Source organism: Trichosurus vulpecula, chromosome 3 (genome assembly GCF_011100635.1).
Source record: "Trichosurus vulpecula isolate mTriVul1 chromosome 3, mTriVul1.pri, whole genome shotgun sequence".
NCBI classification, from domain to species: domain Eukaryota; kingdom Metazoa; phylum Chordata; class Mammalia; order Diprotodontia; family Phalangeridae; genus Trichosurus; species Trichosurus vulpecula.
Window position 1 is genome coordinate 412,405,906 of NC_050575.1, and position 24,654 is coordinate 412,430,559.

Here is a 24,654-nt window from a genome sequence, read left to right on the forward strand (position 1 = left end):
CCGGGGCCTCAGTTCTGTCATCCAGAGCCCGAGTCTCTCCTAGCTCCAGGCTATAACAAAGACACACACCTGAGGCCACTGCCTTCTTCCCTTGCCTGGGGCTTCGATTGAACACGAGAAACAACCTTGACAGAATCTCAAGAGGGAGCTGCCAGCTGGCTCTGTTCATAATGGAAAGAATCCCCCTGGAGCCTAGAGACCTCTGGAGAGGTGAGCCCAGCTCCCTCCGAGGCAGGGGCCGCCTGCTCCATGCTGGGATAGCCCTCCTGAAGGAGCTTACCCAAAATTGAGCCAAGGAGGTCAGTAGCTGGAGCAGAGGAGGGAGAACTTTCCAGGCCTAAGGGACACCAGAGACAATGCCCAAAACAGGAAAAATGAAACCCATCACAAACATGTGGAACAAAGCAAAAGAAATTCCTGCATCAGCTCTGTCCCATCACCGTGCCTGCCCCACCCCCCCACCCCCACCCCCACTGAGAGAGAGACAGAGACAGAGACAGAGAGTGCAAGGGTAAGGGCAGAGGACAGGGGACCCTTGCCTCCTTATTCCTGGAAGGTCTGCCCCTCTCAGGGCAACCCACAATGGCACAGACTTTTGGAAGTTACCAAATCACACTGGGCTTGTGGGCACCTAGAACCCTGGGATCTTTTTTCTGGTCCCTTAAGGGTCTAGCCACACCCCTCTGGCCGGTACTTGGGAGGCTGGTGTTCTGAATGTCTTTACATTCACTTGGTCATACTGTGTCACTGTGTCTCACCAGATTCAGCCTCATGCTCTTGCCTGCAGAGATAGTGCAGGCGGGTCCTCCAGTCTCAATTAATCAATCCTCCACAATTAATCTTGAATCTCCAGAGGAGCCCCGGAGGGCTCGAAGGCTTGACTGCATCCCCGTGAGTGGGCATCCTCCCCTGTTCGGAGGCCCCTGGCCCCCTGAACACACAGCCCTGTGCCAGGTCACCAGGGCACTGGAGCCTCTCCCAGCCCCCACAAGGTAGGTGTTACACACTGTAGGAACCCCAGTTTACAGATGAGGAAAAGGGGGCTCGAGGAAATGCCGACTTGCCCAGGGCCCACCACTAGCAGGTACCAGAGGCAGGGTTCACTCCGTGGGACAAGAGGAACTGGCCCATGGGGGGAGCTCTTGGCCCATGCCGGGCAGGGCCATGGTGCAGCATTCAGGGGCCAGCAGAGACCGTCCTGGCCAGCCCCTGCCTCTCCAGATGCCCAGAGAGGCCTGGCCCCGAGCTGGCCAGTGACAGGTCTCCTGGTGCGAGGCTTCCCCCAGTCTGTAGAGGGGGCGGGGCTTGGAGAGGCTCTGGGGCTCCCGAAAGGCCCAGAGCTGGTCTGGCAGTCAGGGCCCTGGGGGCTCAGGCCCGCCCTCAGGCTGCAGGCTCAGCAAGGCCTGAGCTCACCCTTTCTCCCAGGATTCATCCGGCGTTTAGAACGACTCCATGTCTTGGGAACCTAGTGTCCCCAGTGAGGTCGCGGCCAAGGCCACCCAGAGCCCTGGAGGGAGGGGGAGGGGGAGAGCCGCTGACCTGGGCCCAGATCTGGTAAGGCTCTCTCAAGGGTAGGGAATGAGGCCACGGGGGCCTGGTCTGGGTGTCTCGCACCTGGCTCTATCTGAGAAACTCGGGGAAATGGATTTCCTAATCTGACCCTCAGTTTCCTCGTCTGTACAATGGGCGTTGGGATCCTTCCCAGCCTCTCTTCTGCTTTTGTTTCATGGAAATGGGCTGCGCAATCGTCCTCTCATGGGGATCTGAGGCTCCTGGGCCACACTCCACGATGCTCCACCTCCAGAGATTCAGCCCCAGCCTGGGACAACACTCCAAGGGCGCCTGCCTCCCTTGCAGGGTGCTGGGGGAATTTGGGAGCACCTGCCGGCTCAGGCTGAGAAGCCCTGGGAGGGAAGAGACTGATCCTGGGGACACAACCAGGACCAACCCTGGGGCCCTCCTTCTCTGACAGGGCACGGTCACGACTAAGGTGATCCCCAGAATGCAGCCCTAGGAGGACACCCATCGAGGCTGCCCCACCCAGCCCCACCCAGCAGTGTCCTTATTCTCTCTATTTTACAGATGAGGAAACCGAGGCAGACAAGGTGAAGGGAGTTGCCCAGGGTCACACAGCTAGGAAGAGTCTGAGGCTGGATTTGAACTCGGGTCTTGCCAGGGGCAATAGTAGTTGAAGCCCGTCTACATTTGGGTAGGGTTCTGAGGAGGAAAGCACTTCCCAAAGCCTGGAACCCAGCAGAGATGAGAGCCCTGGAGGGAGGGGACGTGGGCCCCAGGGCTCAGCAAACCGGGGAGGCCCGGCCAGGGGGCGGCGTGTGGGGCAGAGCCGCTGGGCGTGTTATCTTTGTCTCCTCCTTGGGGTGTTCTGTCCACTCCAGATCTTGGGAGCCCAGCGTCCCCAGTGAGGCCGAGTCCAAGGCCGGCCAGGGACCTGTAGGGAGGGGAAGAGCGGCTGGCCTAGGCCCAGGTCTGGCCTCCTGCCACCCAGGGCTTTGTTTTTCTTCCCTGTTGCTATGGAGGAGCCCCGTGTCCCAGCTGTGGGGCTCTGCTGACGGAAGAGGGGCCGTGTCTCTTGGCTGTCTCTCGGGTCCAAAACTGCGGCCTCTTTCGCAAAAAGACCTTCGGACGTCTGTGAACCCCGTGAGGGCCCAGGGCTCAGACCTCTTGTGCAGGTGTGGGGCACGCTCACGGGCACACACACAAACATATTGGGGTAGGGGGCGGTCAGCCGCTAAGATGGCCAGGCCTCGGGACGGTAACGATCGTTCAAACCTTTCCTCTAGGGATATGAAGTCTTGAACGGAACCATGAGCTCCCGACCTGGAACTGCTCTTGGATGTTATCGAGTCCCAAGTGTTCCTTTTACAAATTGGGAGACTGAGGCCCAGACTGGGTAAGGGACTTGGGCAAAGCCACATGGTACAGAGCTAGAGTTTGTTCTTTCTGCTGCCCTAGCCGGCCTGCGGCATGGACGCACACATTGTCTGGGAGGATGGCCTGACAGGTTCCTCTGGTCCTGGGACAAGAGAGCTTATGTTCTTTTGAGGGTGGGCCTAGCCGGTGCTCACTGCCCCCAGGTAGGCCAGCTGAGGAACAGTGGTGTGTGTGTGCGTGTGTGTGTGTGTGGCGTGTTTGTGTGAGGCGTGTGTATGGTGCATGTGGTGTCTATGTGTGGTATGTGGTAAATGTGGGCGGGTGTATATGGTGTGTGTGATGTGGTTAATATGTGTAGTGTGGCATGTGTTTGTGTGTGCTGGATACAGGAGGGCTGTGGATAGAGAGAAGCCTGGCCCAGGATCCAGAACACCGGGCTGAGTCCGGCTCTTTCAGATACTTTCCGGTGCCCCCGCCCCACCCCCCCCCCACCCCCCCCCCCCCCCAACCCCCCCCCCACCCCCCGCCTCGCCAATGCTGGTCCCTTCACCCCTGGGCCTAGGAAGAGTTGAGGAAGCACCACTCTATAAGGCGGCCAGAGGGCAATGACCAGGCTAGGGATGGGGGACTTTGCCTCTGGCCCCAGCCCTAGTGCTGGCTCCCAACATGCCCTTGGGCACTGTGTCCCCAGGGACCTACAGGCACCTTGGCTTCATCTCCACTTTATGGAATCCCTTTCTTCCTTCGGAGCTCAGCTCTGGGGTCACCTCCCCAGGAGCCCTTTCCTGACTCCCCCCAGCCCACCCCAGTGGCTGCAATTCCATTCTCATCCTTTTTCGGAAGATGGGGACCCTGACCCTTCTCCAAAACTGGGGCACCTCCCTGATGTGTCATGATCTTGCAGAGGTCTCTGACAGGGCTCAGCAGTCATAGATCCTTTCAGCCGGGGGATGGGGGACTCAAACTTGTCAAGGGCAGTAAGAGGCGCTCCCTTCCCATCTCCTTGGATGAGGGTGGGGTAGCATCCATTAACTGAGAAAATATGTGATGTCCTGAAGAACAGGAAGTAAAACCTACCTCTCCCCTCATAGCAGAGGTAGGGGCTACTAGGACAGAGTATTGAATACATCGTCAGATATAGTCACTGTATCAGACGCGTTTTCTTAATTGTTTTTCCTCATCGTAAGGGATGGTTTGGTATATTTAAATATACACACATATATGTGTAATACATACATACATATACATAGATATATATATATATTTATATAAAAAGCTCCCTTATCTTCAGTGAAGCGTTCAAATTAATTTGTATTTTATTAGTCTCCTCCAGAGCATCTACTTATATTTGGAAAAGAGTCATCTGCTGATGTGGTAGACATTGTGTTTATTCCATCAACAGAAAGCCCGTCTCATTGTTTATTACACTGAGGCACTGAAGACGATGGGCCCCTTGTATAACTCTGAGCCCCCAGCTTGGGAACCTGGTTCATCCTTTCCAGCTCCAGCTTCCTGTGTTCTGTGAGAAGTCATTTTGCCTTGTTTGGCCTGGTAGAGGCTTTTATTGGTGTCTTTTGGCTTTGATTTTTGGAAAGTTCTGAAGTCTCAAGGCTTATAAAATGGTCCCAGCTATGTCTGACACCCTGCCACCCCACCCCTGTGCCCAGGCTGGTCAGATGAGGACTTGGGTTAAGAGACTGAGGATAATGGGCAGGAATTGGCCCAGGAAGAGGATTCTTTCTTTGGCTTCTGACTCTGCCACATGTCCCAAGGCCTGGAAGGCCCACTCATACCATTTAATTGGGCAGACATTTTTAGAGGCACCTCCTTGCCCAAGGCTTCATTTTGGGGGCTGGGAATGCAGAGCTAGACCTCACACCAAGTGCAGTCCAGTGACATGGATTATCTGCCCTAGTCTTAGCATGGATGGGGAAGGTGGCACCAGGATCATTCTTACTTCCAACTGCTCCCAAAGAGACTAGGTCTTTGAGGCCAAACCTATGCCTCCTTCAAGCTTGGGGGTCAGTTCTGGCACTACTGTTTAGGAGGGACATTGACTAGCTAGAGAAGGGTCCAAGGAGGGCAGCTGGGATAGTGAAGGACCCAGGGGCCACATCATGCTAGGAGCCAGTGAAGGAGCTGGGGAGGCCAGTGGGAGAAGTGGTAGCCATACTGAAGTACTGCCTAAGCTTTATTCTGCTTGTCTCCTGAGGGCAGAATCAGGAGCAACCAGTGGAAGATACAAAGATAGGTTTCAGGAAGGACTTCTGAACCACCAAAGCCATCCCAGTGTGGAGTGAGCTGCCTCTGGAGGGGGTCTTCAAGTGTACATTGGCTGACACCCTCTAGGAACTTGGAGAGTACATGCTCCTTTATGAGTTGGAGCAGTGGTCTCCCAGGTCCTAAGATGCTGTGATGCTGAGGCCAAATCCAACCTCTGCCAGGAAGCACCACCCCCCACCTGCCACACTGCATTCACAGAACGTCAGCTGAAGCAGGGGTCTTGAGACCCTGCGCTTCTTTCTACCCACAACTGGCCCACCCCTCCCAGCCCGGTCTGAGACAGGTGTGCAGGTCCCCTATGCCCACTGTTTCAGAAGCAGGGGCTGCCTTGGGGGGGCATTTTAGTGTTACGAAGCCCCTTCAGCCGGTCTCCTTCAATCTCAGCATCACATGATTGCCACATTTGACTAATCATTAAGTTGCTCTTTACCTATTGAGTCTTGAGTCAGTGGCTGAGGTCAAAGGGTCCGTCATGATCTCAAGGGGCAAACATGTGGCCTCCTAACAAGTTTGTTGACCTTTTCCAAGCTCCCCTGTTGGTGCCATGGAGTGACAGAAAGAGCTCAGCACACAGGGGATCCAGGCAGGGCTGGGGTCAGAATCCATTCATTCATTCATTCATTGCTCATTCATCTGTTCATTCATTCATTCATTCATTCATTTATTTATCCACCAATTTGATTGATCATTCATTCAAATCCACCATCATTGGGCAGCATCCAAGCACAGACTCACTAAATTTCAGAACAATCAATGTTGTCTGTCTCCATTTCTGTCCCAAACAACTGGACCATCCATCCATCCTGTGGTATTATCAGCCTCTCCCTTGGGATCTAGTCTTTGAGTCAGAAGGCCCATCTGTTGTCCATAATTCTTGGTATGTGACCCACCCAGAGTCTATCCCAATGAAAAACTGGGATAAAAATAAGTCTGAAAAATCTCACTACTGCAGCTGTAAAGGAAGCAGAGAAGGCACTCCTCCAACCCCTTAATTTCTTCAGAGTCCCAAAGAACAGAAGGGATTTGTCCAAGGTCACCCATGCAGTAAATGGAAGAAATGGGAAGTTCATTAAGGAAAGTTACAGATGAATATATGCATCCACACTTGCATCTTTCCAACCATCCATCGAGCCTTCCATCCATCCATCTAGCCTTCCATTCATTCATCCATTTACCCATCCACCTGTCCTTCCATTCACTCATCCATTTGTCCACATATCCTTCCATCCATCCATCCATCCATCCATCCATCCATCCATTCATTTATCCACCTATCCATCTACCCTTTCATTGATCCATCTATTCATCTATCTATCCATCGAATGGACAGGCATTTATTAAGTTCTCACTGTGTTTAGCATACTTGGGCTGAGCCCTAGGGAACATATAAGATCTGGACCCTGCCTTTAGGGAACTCACAGTTTAGTTATTGTAGCAAGAGAGATAAATACAATAAGAATCATAATAAATGCAAAGAGGAGTAACTGAGAAGGAGAACAGAAGAGGGGGTAATGGATTCCAGTTGAGGGCTTCAGGAAGACTTCCTGGAGGTGAAAAATGAGAACTCCACAGGGTTTACCAGCAAGATAGTTCATCCATCTCTAAGAAGGCAGGATTTAATTCCATCAAAAGTAAAATGTAAGTGAAGCTTAGAGAGCTGCTGAATTCTTGGCTCAGTAAGAAGGCAAATGAAATTCAGTTTTATGCTGCTAGTAACAATCCAAGGTGCTCTTATAATGCCCTGACAGCTATTTATGGGCCAAAGACCTATGGTGCATCTCAAATACTCAGCGCCGATGGAGCCACATTGATTAGTGAAAGGGACATGATCCTAGAGAGATGGGCTGAACTCTTCCATAGTGTTCTCAATAGACCACCATCAATCAATGCTGAGGCCATTGACCATTTACCTCAAGTTGGAGTCAATTCCTCCCTGGCTGAAGTTCCAATGGAAGAAGAGATTTTGAATGCTATTAGTCTCCTTTTGTGCAGCAAAGTACCTGGTGCTGATTCTACTCCAGCTGAGATTTCCAAGGTGGGAGGTCCATTGCTCATATAAAAGCTGACTGAAATTCTCTGGGTTACCTGGCAAGAGGAGGTTATCCCCCAGGAGTTCAAGGATGCCTCCATTGTCTATCTCTGTAAAGGTAAAGGAAATAGATAGTCCGGTGACAATCACAGGGAGAGGATGGGGTCTGTCTCTTAGTTGTTGCTGGCAAGATTCTTGCCAGAGTTCTCCTTAATAGGCTGATCCTTCACCTAGAAGATGGTCATCTAACAGAGGGCCAGTATGGCTTCAGAAAAGACCAAGGAACAGTTGATATGGTGTTTGCTGCCCAACAACTCCAGAAGCAGGAGCAGAACAGAGGTCTGTACACAATGTCTGTAGATCTGACCAAGGCCTTTGATACTGTTTGTCGTGAGGGCTTATGGAAAATTATGTCAAAATCTGGTTGCCCAGCGAAGTTCTTCAGCATCATACATCAACTTCATGATGGCATGCTTGCCTGGGTTCTGGGTAATAGACAATGCTCTCACACTTTCCCAGTCACCAATGGAGTGAAACAAGACTTTGTGCTTGCTCCCAGGCTTTTTAGCATGATGTTTTCAGCCATATTATCAAATGCTTCCAATGAGAATGAACATGGTATCAAGGTCAGCTACCGCACCGATGGTAAATTCTTCAACTTGAAAAAGGCTACAAGCCAAGACCAAAGTGGAGGGAGTGCTGGTACGTGATTTTCTGTTTGCAGATGATTGTGCGCTTAATGCAGCCTCTGAAGCTGAGATGCAAAAAAGTATGGATCACTTCTCTACTGCTTGTGCTAATTTTGGCCTAATGATCAACACCAAGAAAACCCAGGTGCTCCATCAGCCACCACCACACCATCCCTATGTGGAACCATCAGTTATATAGCAAATGGAGAAGTTCTGAATGCTATGGATAAGTTCACTTACCTTGGTAGTGTACTTTCCAGGGAGGTACACAGTGATAATGAGGTTGGTGCACGCGTTGCCAGAGCTGGCTCAGTGTTTGGGAGGCTCCAAAGGAAAGTATGGGAGAGAAGAGGTATTAGACTGACTGCCAAACTGAAGGTCTACAGAGCTGTGGTGCTGACCTCATTGTTGTATGCCTGTGAAACCTGGACAGTCTACCAGCGCAATGCCAGGGAGCTGAATCACTTCCAAATGGACTGTCTTAGGAAGATTCGGAAGATCACCTGGCAGGATAAGGTACCAGACACTGAGCTCCTTTCTTGTACTAAACTACCAAGCATTCAAACTCTGCTTCAGAGAGCGCAGCTGTGATGGGTTGGCCATGTTGTTCGAATGCAAAATGTGTGCTTGCCAAAAAGACTATTTTATGGAGAAGTCTCACAGGGTAAGCATTCACATGGTGGTCAGAAGAAGCCATACAAGGACACTCTCAAGGTCTCTCAAAAACTTTGGAATTGATTATATGATATGGGAGACACTGGCACAGGACTGCCCAGCATGGTATGTCCTCATCAGAGACGGTGCTGTGCTCTATGAGCAAAGCAGAATTGAAGAAGCTCAAAAAAAAAATGAGATGTGCAAACTTAGAGAATCCACCCCAAATGTTCACATAGAGTATTTGTGTCCAACCTGTAGCAGAGCATTCCAAGTTTATATTGGTCTGATCAGCCATAGTCAGACACAGCATAACTTTTCTCTAGCATAATGATGTCACTTTGGTCCTCTTCAAGAATGGCAGGCAATAACCTGGAGGGGGTAGCTTTATAAAAAATTACTTTAACCTGTAATTTCCTTTTTAAAAATTTATTTGAAAAAAAATTTTAATTTGAGTCCCAAATTCTCTCCCTGTCTCCAGTCCCTCCCCCATCCACTGAGAAGGTAAGCAATATGATATCAATTATACATGCGAAATCATGCAAAATATATTTCCATATTAGCCACGTCACAAAAAAGCAAGAAATACCCAAAGTGAGAAAATTCCATTTCACTTGTGACGGATGGCATTTTTATCATAAGTCCCTTGGATCATTGCCTTGATTGTCTTTCACAGGTAATCATCGTTACAATGTTGCTGTTACTGTGTACAATGTTCTCCTGGTTCTGCTCACTTCACTTCGCATCACTTCATGTAAGTCTTCTCAGGTTTTTCTAAAACCATCCTGCTCACTAGCTGTGGGATCTTGGGAAAGTCACTTAATCTGTCTGCCTTGGTTTCCCCATCTATAAAATGGCACCTATTACAGTGTTGTTGTGAGGATCAGATGAGATAATAATTGTAAAGAGTTTAGCACAATGTTTGTCACATAAGAAGCTCTACATAAATGTTAGTTATTATTATTAATTATTAGTTATTATTAACATTATTTTTATCCCCTTTAGTTAATGGGGCCCCTTCGAAATTATTTTTTTCAAGCTTCTTATATTTCACACTTACTAATATATGCTTACACACTGTTTTGCCGAGCAGAATGTAAGCTTGTCAAGGACAGTCTGTTTCATTTTTGTCCCCAGACTCCCATCCCCAAGCTGAGAGCTTCATAAATGCTAAAGGAATGAATGAATGACCAGCGTCACATGGCCGCCCCTGAAGCAAATGGACCTTGAGCTACCCCAGGAGTGATGAGTGTCCAGGAAGAGGGAAGAGAGAGGCCCCTGCTGTGGTCAGAGAGCAGCTGGAGCTTGGGTTCAGGTCTGAGCATCCCCATTTAAGGACATTCTCATACTGGGGAGTGTCCAGAGGAGGGCAGCCAGCATGGGGAAGGGTCTGGAGCCCTCGCAAATGTGGCTCAGCCACAGGCACCAGATTTAGGGCTCTGACAGCAACGGGGAGAGCCAGACTAGAAAAGCCTGGGGGGACATGATATTATCGGCTTCTTCAGGTGGGTGAGGGCTGGGAGCATTGGAGAGGACTCCACGTTGTTCTGCTTGGCCCGAGGGCTGGGCTCTGAGCAGAGAGGGCTGGCCATGCAAAGACTCCCTCCCTGTGAGAGCTGTCCCAGAGCAAAACAGGCTGCCTCCTGAGGCAGCGGGCTCCCCTTCGCCAAGGTCTGGGCATTTGTGGGGGGTGTCTGAGTGGGCATGCAGGAATGGGTCCCCTCTGAGACTCCAGCAGCTCCTCAAATCTAGGATGCTTTCCCTGGACCATCAATCTCTGAGGCACCTGGCAGCGGCCGAGCTATCCTGCCATTCTGGGTTTCAGCTCAGTCCAATTCAGTCAGCATTTATTCACCACTTACTGTATACCAAGAATTATGCCAACAAGGAGGGAGGAAGTGGAGGGGGAGGTGGTGACAGCATGGACACCAATTAGTATATAGAGGTCATCTAAGGGGAGAGGGCAGAGCCATGAAATGGAATTCTCATTCCACCCTCTCTGCCTTCTCTTCCCCCCTTCCTCCAAGGCCCCGTGAAGGTACTTTGTCTTCTCCCCACCCCCACCCCCTTTGCCAGTGGCCTCTCCTTCCTCAGTTTGTTGAGATGCCTTTAGCCGGCTCTCTCCCCCACCCCTGGTAAATTGTGCCTTGCGGGTGACCCAGGTCCCCATCTCTCCTCGCCCAGAAAGTGGGCTCCTTGAAGGCAGGCAGGAACTCCCTTAGTTTGGGATCCTAGCCCCAGCGTGAAGGAACAGAGCTGATTGAGTGGACTTGGTGAGGGGTCTGGGCCTGCTCCCGGAGGGTCCTCACTGGGCACAACCAGCCAGCAAACAACCAATCCTCAGCCACCTGCAGAGCCCCTGCCATGTGCCAGGCACTGTCCTGGATGCCAGCCAGGCAAGGGGGGAATGAAAGAAGCATCCCTCTTCTCTACCTCTGATCTCAGGGCTTTGCACATAGTAGGTGCTTATGGCATTCTTGGGGATGGGAGCCGCTCTGTAGAAGAGGCACTTCTGTAAATCATGCAGCTGCCTCGGGGACTGGTGCCCAGTGATGAGAAGTCACTGTGCTTTGATGGAGATGGAGAATATTCACCAAGATTCCTTCACACTGGTCCACAAGGGACAGCTCCCTCCCAATTCTGTTCCTGCCCCTTCCTTCATTGAAGAGCCCTGTGAGGAAAGGTCATGACATGGTATGCAAGGAAGCAAACTGAAGCTCCCCTGGTCCACTGGAAATTGGGGGGGGGGATTTCTCCTGAGATTGGGTGCCTGTTAGGAGGCAGAGGGCTTTCCCAGAATCCTCCGTTTGGGCACACGTCCAATAAACAGCCTCCTCCCTTGGAACCTCAGGGAGGCGGCCTGATCTCATTTCTGCCAAAGATGGGCTATGACTGTCTCCTGTCCCAGGCTCAAGCTGCCAGCCTGACCCTATCCCCAGGCCCCTTTCAGGTAGTCCAGGGAGTGGATCCAGAAGGGAAGGGGCCCATCCTCTCCATCCATGGTCTGGGTCTTCTTGAAGTCAGTGTGGAATCCCGATGCCTAGGGGTGGGGGGAAGTGTTGGCAGCAAGTGATTCTGCCCAATGACCCATTCAACAAACACTAAGCGAGTACCAGGTATAGAGCACTAGAGCTAGGCAGATGGGGAAGCTGAGGCCCAGAGAGAGGAAGTAACCTACCCAAGGTCATTCAGCCAGTCTGCCTCCCCATCCTGTGCTCTCTCCACCACACCACAGTGTTCTTTTATAGATGGGGAAACTGAGTCTCAGAGCAGGGAAAGTGCTAGCCCAAGGTGCCTCAGTGCCTCATGACACAGGTCAGCCCCCTGCCCACGCACCCCACAATGGATCCTTCCTTGACCCATGACCTCTCCTGGGCTGGCTTCTGCCGGGTGACTGAGCCCCCCAGGGTGTGCACATGGGACAAGGGCTCCTTGTTCCCATCTGGGAGCCTGTGCGTCAGCCAGCTGGGCCAGCAGAATTCAGCCAGATCAGCCTGATGTCATGTCTCAGCTGCTGGTCATGGACAACCATCTCCATTGTCAGGAGCTACACCAGCCCTTGGCAGCCTGGGGGTCTTGGGGGCCCAGGAGAGTGGTGAGGAAGGCCAGCTTCCTGAGCATGTGGAAGAAGGGATTCAGGAAGCAGTTCCAAGGTCACCTTGGGACTGAAGGATGGTGTGGACCTTCCTGTCCTTCTACTTTGCAGGGAACTGAGGCCCAGAGGGGCTGAGGAGCTCCTTGCCTGAGGCTGGAACTGGGATGCCAAGGTGAGGGCTTCCACTATAAACCCTGGTGAAGGAAATGGCAAAACTCCAGGGCTGCTGCCCACGACAAAGCTGAGCACCAGCTGACGCCCCTCTCTTATCCCATTTCACTCCAGAAAGTGGGAGTCATTTGCAGAACTGAAAATAGGTTTGGTCCTTCTGCTGCCTGGAAGCTCATTCCTCCCCTGCCTGAGGGTCCCTGCCCACTAATCCCTGGACCCCCTCTCTCTGTCCCTGCCCATGGAGCCACACAGCCAGCTATAACTCTTCTTTGGGGTGCCCCTGAGGGGCGGAGGGCATCTTCTAATGCTTCTGCTCTGGAATGCCCTCCCCCAGCACCATCTGATCAGTGAGAGTGCCTCCATCTCCTCCATAAGTGATGGACCTCAAAGTTGACTGTCTGGGTGACCCTGATCAAGCCCCTTCCCTTTGGCCTGGCCTCAGTTTCCTCATCTATAAAATGGTAGCCCCTAAGATCCTTCCATGCTCCAGATCCTGACATGTCAGCCCTGAATGTTCTTGTACTTGGGGGATTTCCAAGAAAGGAAGACTGTTGTTTTTTATGTCTCAGCCAGACATGAAACAGGAAAAAACAGCTGGATGCATCATTACTGCAAGAGATGCCTCTCCAGCAGCAGAGAACCAGCGCTCTTCCAGGGAGGAAGGGCTGGGACCCAGCTGATCTGTCCTCCCTCGTCCACAAGGGGATGATCAGGGGCAGCTGTCCTGATGGAGCAGGGAGAAGGAAGCCAGGCCAGGGGAGGTCTGGGGGTGCTGAGGGAACACAGGAGAGGTGATGGTGGCTACCTTTTCCTTCTGTTGGGCTAGAGTCGGGAAGATCTTTCCATGATCTCATCTAAGGTTGAGAGACCACTGGACAGGGTAAAGAAAACCTTCCTCACAATTGGAGCCATCCCAGAGTGAACTGGGCCTGCCTCCTTGGAAGTGTCCCTAGAGGCTTGCCGGGATTTCTGAGAAGGGAGTCTGCTTTGGGTACTGGTTGGATGGACAGACCCAAGGAAGGGGTCCCTGTGTGGATCCCCTGTGACTCAGTTGAGATGGAAGGAACCTCAGAAAAACCCCCTCCACATAGGAAGGTCATTTCTGCCACCCCTGACTAATGGTCCTCCAGGCTTTCATTCCCCTGGGGCAACAGCTGAGTCCACTTCATCTCCTTCTGGGCAGCTTTGGCCCTTGTGGTCTCTGACCTGCATTGGGCTTCCAGTCTCAGCCCTGACACAAATTTGCTGTTTGGTCTATCAGTCAATCAGTCAGTAAACATTGATGAAACACCTACTATGTGCCAGGCCCTGGGCTAAGTACTGGGGATACAAAGAAAGGCAAGAGCCAGTCAGTGCCTGCCCTCAAGGAGCTCTCAGTCTAATGAGAGAAACAACACAGAAAGAGGCTGGAAAGTAGGGGATGGCAAACTTTGGCTAAGTCCCTTCCTCTCTCTGGTTCTGGCTTCCCCCTCTCCAGAATTAAAGGGTTTGGATCACGTGGCTCAAAGGCTTTTCCTGACCTACAGTCCCTGAGAACAATAGCTCCCCCCAACCTTACCACCCCCCACCACCCGATGCAAGCTCAGTATCCAACCTAGGATGAGAAAGGCCCCGTAGGAGAGTGCAAGAGGCATCAACAGCATGCATGTGTGTGCACGTGTGTGTGCATTTATGTGTGTATGTGTATGTGTGTGCATATATGTGTGGAGGCTTGTAGCGATGAGCTAGGACAGGAACGGGGCAGGCCCAGCAAAGAATAGGGAGGTGGCCTCCCCAGGAGGCTCTGGCTGCGTGGCTGTGCTGCCCTGGTCATGTATGTTCCCCACCTACGTGCCCCTACAGATGTCTCCCGTACACACCCGACACTCTTCCTGATAATGGGCACAGTGCAGTTGTGGGGGAGTGCGCCCCAGGTTCTGTTGATACTTTGCTTCCTATGTATTTCCTTAAATGCTTTCACTGGCATCGTGGGGGTGGGATTGGAGCCCAGCCCATGGAGGGCTACAGCATCCATGGGCACCATGCCTGGAACATGCTCACTCAGGCTCAGGCATGAGAAGAATGGCACCCCCACCACCAAGCTACATGGGCTAGATGGGAAGGAGAATTCTGGGCCAACCTGGCAGCTTTCAGGTTCAGTAGCTGAGCCCTGAGCCCAGGGGCACCCAGGCCTGAGTAGATGCACATAACCTGGGGGGGGGGGCTTCCTTTGGCTTGGCTTTCCCCACAGGCTCCAGCTGGGGAAGACTTAGAGAAGAGATTAAAACTGAAAGTGAGCCAAGCAAATCTGGAAAGGTCCCAGGGGCTGCTGATGCTGGGGTGTGCTCCCCAGGCCCGGAAGCCCCAGATGACTCATATGGGAAGGACAGAGATGCTGCTGGGGCTGTCCAGCTTCCAGATGTGTGCCATAATTAGGGGTGATCTCATCAGGAACTGGGGAATCCCTCTCTACACAGCACCTTGGGTCTGAATGTCAACCACTGTTCCTCCACTTGGAGGCTGGGGTGCAGGGGAGCCCAAGATGAATGAGGCTTGTAGACTCCCCGCCCTGCCCATGGCAGTCCTGTCTCTGGGGACTCCCTGGGATGGAAAAGACCTCATTTTCTCCATCACCGTGGTAACAAGCTGGCTTCTTTCTTAGAGGTGTGTCCCCCACTTTAGGATCTCCTGGTTTCCCACACCCTTGTTCCTAAGAATTCTGCAGTGAAGTCAGGAAACCTGGGACCTTGGGTCTAGTCAGGCCCCTTACTTCCATTTCACGGATGGTCACGCAGATGGACAGAGCTGTGGGCTTGCAGGATTAGTGCTCTTAGGGCCCTTAGACATTACCTTGTCCAGACCCTTCATTTGATGGATAAGGAAACAGAGTTCCCAGAGAAGTTCTGTGACCCATCCGTGCTCACTCAGGTAGGATGGGAGTAAGGGCATAAGTAGAGATGGGCCCTGATAAAGGAGAGGCAGGAGGAAAGGGGACAGCGGGGGACGATGCCGAGGAGCTGTGAGATGGAAGGGAGAAGGGAGGACTTCAGGTGGATAGCCTCGATGTTCTCTGTCCAGGTGGAGCCAAGGGCCTCAGAGTAGAGAGAGAAAGGGGGCCTGGTGGGGCGTGAAGAGGGCAGAGAAGGATTGGAGGTGTTGCCATGAGGAGGTGGGTAGAGAAGCCCCCAAGGAAGGCCACAGTGATTACCAATGGGGGCCCTGGTGACGTGGCTGATATAACTTTGTAGTCTCCATGGTAGGGGCTCCAATGGCTTAATTCTGCTGCTCTCAGCAGGTCACAAGAAGGAGCAGAGAAAGGAGGAGGGTACTCAGAGCTGGTCTGCCAAGGCATGAGCAATGATGGGGGCAAGGAGAGGGCACACCTTGTCAGTGGCCTTGTACCTGAAGTCTTCCCATCAAGGCAGGACCTGAAAAGCCCATACTCCCCTGACATCTGGTCCAGCCCCGCTTTCTACAAATAGGGGAACAGGAGGGAACTGCAGCCCAGAAACAGACCACAGGATCATAGAAGGGGCCCTCATTTTACAAAGATAACCGTTGCCCCAGAGGAAGAGGGTGAGGCCTCTGGGCCCTGCTGGGGCAGGGCCTGTGACCAATAAAGAACCTGCCTGTGGAAGAGAAATGAAACTTGGTTGGTGGACACGTCCTCAGATGAGAACCTGAAACTGCTGGGTCTGCTTTGTTTCCTGCCCCTGCCCCGGTCTCTCTTTTTCCCTCCATCCATCACCTGGCTCTGGCCTGGCTCCAACCCTTCCCTCTCTGCATGACAACTATGTCCGGAGAGGCTGGGGATGGCCTCAGCAGCCTAGCAGGGAGCGGCATGCCTGGCACTTTCTGCAGCCGGCGATATCCCTGCCTGATTTCCTCTAGAATTTTAGGTTTCTGGGCAGAGGCTGGAGTCAGGGGCCATGCTGTTGTTTAGAGGCAGAGATAAGCAAGGTTGGGGTGAAAGTCCTGGGTGGCACATGGTCCAGCCGGAGATGAGCCAGGGCTGGGAGAGCCAGGCCCAGTGAGAAGCCAGTCTGACCCTGGGCCTGTGCCCATTAGGGCTTGGAGCTGTGCCTCACCCTGAGGGGAAAAGTCAGTGAAGACCCCGGTGCAGATGGCCTGGGGGGCTGAGCAAGCCCCTGTGCCTTACTCTTCTGACTTTCTTCATCAGTGAAATGGGCAGAAGAATTCCTGTGCTCCCTCCTAGCCTTACAGGGCAGGGTCCTGGGCTCATCCCCTGTGGCTGGACTGTGAAGACACACTGGGGCCTGGCCTCCCGGCCTCCAGGAGCTCCCTGTCTCTCCTTAGCTTCAATGCTGCAGCAGCCCCCCTTCCTGGCTCAGGGAGCCTACAGGCCCCTCCCCGGGTTCCTAGGCTCACAGCCCTTGTCTCATGGGTCTGAGGGGGAAGGGGTCTCTACCCACAGCTTGGTTCGGAGCCTGAGGTCCTGGGTTCAAATTGAAGTTTTGCCTTTGTGACCTTGGGTAAGTCACTCAACTCAAGTCTTCATCTGTAGAAAGAAGGGGCTAGACTGAGCAAGCCTCAGAGGCCCCTGCCAGCTCTAAATGGAAGAGTCTATGTATGACCCCTTAGGCCAGACACAGAGGATGATGCCTAGACCTCCTGGAGGGGCTGAATGGAGGGAAGGCTGGCAAGTTAGGGGGGTGGAGGTAGGGCACAGGCTTCCTTGTGTGTGCATATGTGTGAATGGATGTGTTTGTGTGTGTATATATGAATTGTATGTGTGAGTGTATGTATATGCATATTGCTTACGTTTATATGTATTGTAAATGTGAATGCACGTGTGTACATGTATATATGTGTTGTGAATTTATGTGCACATGCATGAGCATGTATATGTATTTGCACACTTGTTTATGTGTGTACGTGTGTGTGCGTGTGTCTGTATGTGCCAGCATTGTCCCCAGCTCCCAGACAGGACCACAGTCAGACTGGGTAGGCTCTAAAGGCTGCCTGAGCCCCCAGCTCATTTGGCCCTGGTATTCATGGGAGGAATCAGTCCTTGGCCCATTTTCCTGGCGGTCGGACGGGATTTGCCAGTCCCTGACTCCTCAGAGCTTCTTGCAGACCAGACCAGACCAGACAGCAGGAAATGGGGGGGCAGGAGCCCCCGCCTGCTTGCCTGCAGCCCCTGCATGCTCCCACACACCCACCCTCCCACATTCTCTCACACACAGAACAGCAGGCTCAGTCAGACTCATAACATACATACCCCGCCCCATACACTCACAGATACACAGGAGGCAGATCTGCAGAGACAGACACACACTTACAACACACAACAGACAAACAGACAGAAACTAAACCTCAGCCCCAGACCATGGGCGGTGGGAGTAGGGAGCCAGCTCCCAAAGAGGAACAGTTGAGGAAATGTCCCATAGAAGGCTGGGGCCCTTTGTGCGTGTGCCTGCATGTGTGTGTGGGGCAGGGTTTGCGTGTGTGTGGTGGGGGTGGGGCGGCTGACCCTTGGAAGCTGGGTGTCACCATCGCTCTCCTTTGGTGGATGCCCCCATCCTCAGTGTTTCCTGAGGTTGGGAGCTGGAGGCAGGAGGTGGGGCCCCACTGCTGTGGGAGACACAAAGATCAATGCCCTTAGGGAGCTCTAAGGGGGAGGCCAGGAAAGGGACAAAATCCCCCCCCAGGCCCCTGTGCCCCTGCTCATGCCCTCTTGGAGAGATGGGGTACCAGGACCCTTCTCCCCATTTTACAGAGAGCAGTAGCAGCCCAGAAAGGTCAACGTGCTAGCTACCAGGTGCTCAGTGGGAGGCAGGCAAAGGCCCCCAGGGAGTGGAGATGAACCTGGGGGCAGAAAGCTGGAAGGAAGGAAGGAAGGAAGGAAGGAAGGAAGGAAGGATGGAAGGAAGGAAGGAAGGAAGGAAGGAAGGAAGGAAGGAAGGAAGGAAGAAGGAAGGAAGGATGGAGAGAAAGGGGGAAGGAAGGGAGGAAGGAAGGAAGGAAGAGACGAAAGAAGGAGGGAAGGAGGGAGAAGAGAAGGAAAGAAGGAAGGAGGGAGGGAGGGAGGGAGCCTTGTGGAGGCTAGAGGTAAGAAGCAGGGCATTTAGGCTTCCTGGAGGGGGTGGGTCTTGAAGGGTGAATAGGCTTGAAATAGGGAAAGAGGAGAAAGGACCAGGCTGGGAGTAGAAGGGGAGGAGTCTGGAATGTAGGTGACTGGGGCAGGGGCTCTGGGAAGGAAGCCTCAAATGGGCAGATGACCCCATGTCCCAGGACGCCTTATCTGCTAGCACATGCACCCCAGGAAACTCATTCTGGGAAACGGATCACGGGAGGAGCCCAGGGACCGGGAGAAGACTGATGCGGCAGCGTGGTGTAGTAGGGAGGGGCCAGGGCTGGGAGTCAGGAAGAACTGAGTTCAAATCTTGCTTCAGGTGCCCGTTGGCTGAGTGACTCACTTTCCTCACATGTACCATGAGGAATCTGGACTCCCCAGCCTGGAGAGGACCTGCCTGCTCTAAGTCAATGCCCGTTGTAGGGGCTGGATGTGGGGCCAAGAGACAGAGTCCAGGGGGTCTGGGAAGGGGTCTGCTCCTGGTTCCTCCCACTCCCCACCCCATTCACTGGTCCCTCCATGCCTGGGGGCCCTGGGAAGCAGAGCCCAGACTTCTAGGAGGGGCAGGGCCTAAGAAGGCAGGCCCAAAGCTTGGGCGGAGCTGGGAGAGGCCTTATACCTTAGAGCGGGCCCGGCCTCTAGCTCCTCCCTTCCACTTCTCAGATTTTCCTTCAAGCTCCAGCCCTGCCTCCTCCTGGAGGCCCTCCAGGATTTCCCCTCCCTCGCCCCACCTCCATTGGGGTTTTCTCCCCTTGACATGGCCCAGTGTCACCTTCTATACATTTGTACTGATTTCGGCTCCTCTCTAGACTAGGCTCCGGGGGGCAGAAAGGCTTCAAACTGTGCCTTTGTGCCTATGACAGGCCAGCCCAGGGCCTCCACCCATCCTTGTGGAGCTACTGGCTAGCGCAGACTAAACGCAGCTCCAGTCTGTGTGGAGCCTTCAGACTGTGTCCCCCGAAGAACTCCGGGATGACAACATTAATGGGATGCCGAGGGATTCCCTCTGGTGTGGGGGGAGACCAGAGAGTGGTCGGTCCTCGCACCCAGACCCCAGCCCCCTTAGCGGAGTGTAACCTCCGATGCACCCGGCCCCGGATTCTACGGCCTCTTCCAGTTCTGATTTCTGATGTTCTAGGCTCTCTCCGAGCTCCGTTGTTCTCTGTCCTCTGTTCTAAGGGCTGTCCAATCTCAGTTCTCCACTCCAAGGCCCCTTTCAGTTCTGCTGGCTCTTAGAAGCTTGTCCCATTCGAAGATGCCCCCAAGTCTGGAGGACAATAAGAGAAGGAGCCTGGCCCCGGGGATCTAGGGCTGGCTTCAGAGGCTGGGAGGACATGGGGTCCAGCCCTACCTCAGCGTCCCATCTTGCTCGTGGGACTTCTCAGTGCCCTGAGACTCTGCATTGGGAGGCGCTCCCCTGGGAGGTTCAGCACCTCCACAATCACTGGGCCAGCCCCTACCCCATCCAGTGGGGGTCTAGAGAACACCGAGGAGCCTAAGCCCCAAGAGCCTCAAGGAGGCACAGCCTCCAGCCCCTGGAATTTGGAGAGATAAGATGGTGAGCTCCCCACCCTGGAAGGCATTCAGGCCCACCCTGGCCGTCTCACTGTTGAGGGCTCCGGATCAGGGGTGTGCTGGACCCTGTGACCTCCTGTGGTGCAGAGAGCCCAGAGGAGGCTCCGAGTGTTATAAATCCTGAGACTTGAGGACAAAAGGCGGAAAGGAGCCTTTACTTCCTGCCTTCCAGGAATGTGGAGCCCAGGACCTGCAGGCCAGGGCTCAAGGAGGGACAGATGACCCTGTGGCCACAGTGGCCTCCCCAGAGAACACCATCTATTGACAGGCCTGCATCCTGCCCACTCCCCCTGACCAGGATCTGCCAGAATAGGACCTTTGCCCCAGGATGGGCCCTGCTTATTCATAACTCCTGGATCCAGCAGATAATGACGGCGGCAAGTCCAGACACAAGCGGGTAAGCTTCACGAGACAAAAACAATCCCCCCAACACCAAGAACACAGCCCAAGACTGGGCTTTCTCATTTCCCAGGCTCCTTGTCTGTCTCTTTGGCCAGAGGGAGGTGATGAGGTTGGGGGGGCCGGACCCCAGCCCCCTGGCTGTGGAGGCAGAGGAGCTGGGTGCTCATCCCCACCCTCCTGATCACCTGGCTGACTCTGTGGAATGGGAGGGTTCAGGTTCCCAGGAATCTCAGGGCCCGCCAGGCTCTGCCTTCCCTTTGTGTCCATCCTCCCCACAATGCCAGATCTCCTTCCCATATCTGTCTCTGCCACCCTCTAAGCATGTCACCACCCAGAAAGTAAGCTACTTGAGAGAAGGAACTATTTCTTTTTTTGTCTTTATCAACTACAATGCCTGGCACACAGTAGGTGCTTAAAAGTACTTGGGGGCCCATTGGTTACTTCCTGGCATCCAAAGCCCCACATGACCTGCTTGCCCCACCATCTTTCTTGGCCCCCCCACCTAAACGGCATCTTGGAGAGGGCCCCTCCCCTGCATATTGGTGTGCAGCTAGTCACTGTCAAGTCAGGGACTGGAACATAGGCCTCCTGCTCCCTCACCCACAGAGCTTCCTCTTACCGTGAGCTGCTCTCAGCATGCTGGTGGTCCAAGGTGCAGGAAAGAGGCCTGGCACCATGTCCCTCCCTCCGTCCTCAGTCTGTCCTGCTCCATTTACCCTATCAGTGCCAAGTCAGCAGCAATTCACTTGCCCCTAGGCACAGCCTCCCAGGCCTCCTCAGATCCAGGGGAGCAGGGAGCGTTTCCCAACGGGAAGAGCTCCTCAGCTCAGCCAGAGCTGTGGCCCAGCGGCCTCTTCTGAGATCTGGCCTGACTCTGTGCACAGGGCCAGCCCTCGGGGCCCCTGGTGGGCTGGGCCACAGTGTTCCAACAGGCCTTAGGAGGAAGGGGCCTCAGGCCCATTTCCAGACCTTCTCTTTGCTGAGATTTTGGTTGATATTCAGACAGATATTTCTGTTTAAGAAACCAGACAAGCTGCTGCGGATCAAAATGTGTCCTGCCTCTCTTCCTCTCACCATGCCCCTAACACCAGGGTGGCTCACTAGTACCTGGGGAATTTCTGCCCCAGGAGGCCCAAGTCTGGGAGTCTCTGCTCCATGGATTCAGAGGCTCCAGGCTCCAGCCTCCAGGACCTCTCGTTAACAAGCTGTGTGGCTTTGGGCAAGTCTTTTGTTCTGTCTACTTAGAGCTGATAACTGAGCCCACTGGGAAAGAGGACCAAGCCTTGTTAGGTCCCTATGAAAGGCCAGGCACTGTGTTTACAATGCTATCAACCCTGGGAGGGGCACTGTTTGCAGTTGGGGAAACTGAGGCACACAGAGGCTAAGTGACTTTCTCGAAGTCACATATCTAGTAAGCGTCTGAAGTCAAACTTGAACTCGGATCCTCCTGACTCCCAGCCTAGAGCTCTGTTCAGGGAGCCACAAGCTGCCTCCAGGGAGGCCGTGGGGCTTGATGAGAGCTACTACCAAGCCAGCAAGTGACGGTCTTCTTTGTTCCCCAAAGGTCCCTTTTTTATAGAAGTTAGTGGCGCTCTGGTCAAGACTACATTCGAGATCATTCCCAGGACCCCCACTGGCCAATGCAGTCCAGATGGCCCCTGGGGGCAGGAGGGGGCAGGAAGGGGCAGGAGGGGGCGGGCAGTCACATCCGGTTTTCTCTCCATCCCCACAACACACCTTCGCCTTCAGAATGGGGACCTGGAGGCTTGTCTGCTCTACGGAGGGAGAGGAGAGGATGAATTTGGAACTAAAAATTTAAAAAAGGAAAGGCAAAAATAAATATTTTTAAATATTAAAAAGCTCTTAGTGACTATTTCCACATCTATCACATTTGTAAATGTTTTGAGACCTGAAAAGCTCTTTCCCTGGGCAACCTTCCCGTGAAGTAGGAGATGATGTAAATGCGGTCGACCTCATTTTACAGATGAGGATACTGAGTCACAGGAGGGGGTCCGAGCTGGGGGGGCTCTCCCAGGCTCTGGGGGCTCCTCAGAGCCACTCAGGGAAGGATCCCAGGTGGGGTGGTCCCTGCTGCAAAAGCCCTGGGAATGCAGCCACCATTCCTGTCATTACAGCTACTCCGGGTCAGAAACGCTGACTTTAGGATGCCATGGGGCAGAATTCCCAAGGGCAGCAGTGGGGGCAATAGTGGGGGCCAGCTCTTAAATCCCCCCTCCCATGACTTTGGGTAAAAGTGGCCTCTAGATGCAGCCCACTGGTTTGGGAGGCAGAGGTGCTGGGTTCAAATCTTGCTTCTGATACTATCTCTGCCTCCCCCCTCACTTTCCTTCTCTGTGGGTTGAGCCATTTGGCCCTGAGGTCTTTTTCACTTCTGTGTCTGGGATCCTTTGATCCCCTCTCCTAACCAGACTAAGCTCCATCAATTTCTAGACCAAGCCTTGGTACCCGGGACAACACCCCTCTGTGGGTGGAGCCTTTAAGAAATGCAGAGCAAGGAGACTGGCCTTGGAGGCAGAAGACCTGGGTTCAAATCCTGATTTAGTTACTTACTCATCTTGAGCACCTCTCCCCTGAGCTGCCTCAGTTTTCCCCCCTATAATGCAAGGGGAGGGGCCCAGAGGTAGCCATGCCCTGACAGTGGGGGAAGGGGCCAATGAGGATGCTGGGATGTCCTCCCAGGATTGTCTCCCCCATAGCGAGCTGGGTGGGTGGTGGCCCGGAGAGGAGGCCCCCTCTCCTGGAGAGAGGAAGGTGGCTCTGAATTAGTCCTGGTCCCATTCCTGGCAGCTAATGGTGGGGCTTCCTGTGTACAGTACACAATGTCCTCCCTCACAGATGGACAAAGGGGAATTTCCCCAATTGTTCAGTCCATCCTGGACCTTAGTGGAGAGGCTCGTCCAGACAGAGAGGAGGAGAGCAGGCAGTCTGGCCTGCGGGGGCAGGGAGGGGGAGTCCCTGGTGTGGTCCCCACCCCAGCCTTGGCCGGGGGGATGGGAAAGGCCAGGTAGCCCAGAGGCCAGAATGACAGGGACTCAGAGGACTTTGCCGCTGCCTGCTGTGTGACCTTGGCAAAGTCTCTTCAGCTTCCTCATCCATGAGGGACTGGATTCAAAATACTCTGAGATCGCCTCCTGCCTCCAGTCTCAGATTCAAAGACCTTATGATCAGGGCTGCAGTCCCATGTAATTTTCCCTCTTAGAGCCTTAATTATGAGGGACCATCAAACTCCTGTTATCTGTCCTTCCTCAGTCAATCCAATGAAGTCCTTACTGGTTACCAGGCACCTAGCCCAAGGATTCCAAGACCAAAATGAAAACATCTCTACCCTCAGGGGTCTTCTATTCTACTGGAAGTGACAGCATTTCCACATATTACTATATCCAAGATCAGTTTAGTCACATCTGACTCTCTGTGACCCCTTTGGGGGTTTTCCTGTCAGAGATACTGGAGGGGTTTGCCATTTCCTTCTCCAGCTCATTTTACAGATGGGGAAACTGAGGTAAACAGAGTTAAATGACTTGCCCAGGGTCACACAGCTAATAAAAGTCCGAAGTCAGTTTTGAACTCAGGAAGAATAGTCTTCCTAACTCCCGGCCCACTGCTCTATCCACTGGGCTACCTAGCTATCCAGGATAAATACAAATAATTAGAAGCTAGTTAAAGACCAGGCAGCTTGAGAGGGAAAGCAGAAGCAGTGGAGTAGGGTGTAGATCTCTCTCCCTTGACACTCTTTTCTTTCTAGGTTTTCCTGGCTCTCCTCCCTCTCTGGCCACTCCTCCTCTGTCTCCTGGGCCGAGTCCTCCTCCAGACCTCACCCTTTAAACATGGGTGTCGCCTTGGGTCCTGTCCTGCGCCCTCTGCTCTCCTCCTTCTATTCTACTTCTCTTGGGGATCTCTTCAGCTCCCATGGATTCAGGTCTCCATGTGTCAATATCAACCATGCAGACAAGATTTATTGGTCTAACCTTAACCAATATCCTGGCCTCCAGCCTCAAATCTCTACCTGACTATTGGACATCTTGAACCATAAGGGAACCAGTCCCAGAGACGTCTTCAGCTCGCCATGTCCCGAACTGAACTCCTTCTCTTCCCCGCCGCCCCCCCCCCCAGCCCTTTGCCCCTCTCCCTCCCCCTCCTCCCAGACCAGGAGTCATTCTGGCCTCCTCCTTGTCTCTCCTCCAGATCTAAGCTGCTGCCTCCAAGGCCCGCCAATTTCACCTTCATCTCTTAAATGCAGTCCCCTTGTCTGCGGATATGTGAGCCTATC

The 24,654-nt window shown here is 53.3% G+C and overlaps 2 long non-coding RNA genes across 2 annotated transcripts; both read left to right on the plus strand.

Moving 5' to 3' along the window:
* The first annotated feature begins 2,378 nt into the window (after positions 1-2,378).
* Positions 2,379-9,262, plus strand: LOC118840952. The gene is made up of 3 exons (XR_005009833.1): positions 2,379-2,690; positions 2,802-2,911; positions 9,224-9,262. It is a non-coding gene; the product is annotated as an uncharacterized LOC118840952 (long non-coding RNA).
* Positions 9,260-13,806, plus strand: LOC118840951. Its single transcript, XR_005009832.1, has 3 exons — positions 9,260-9,301; positions 9,685-9,862; positions 12,254-13,806. It is a non-coding gene; the product is annotated as an uncharacterized LOC118840951 (long non-coding RNA).
* Positions 13,807-24,654: the final 10,848 nt, after the last annotated feature.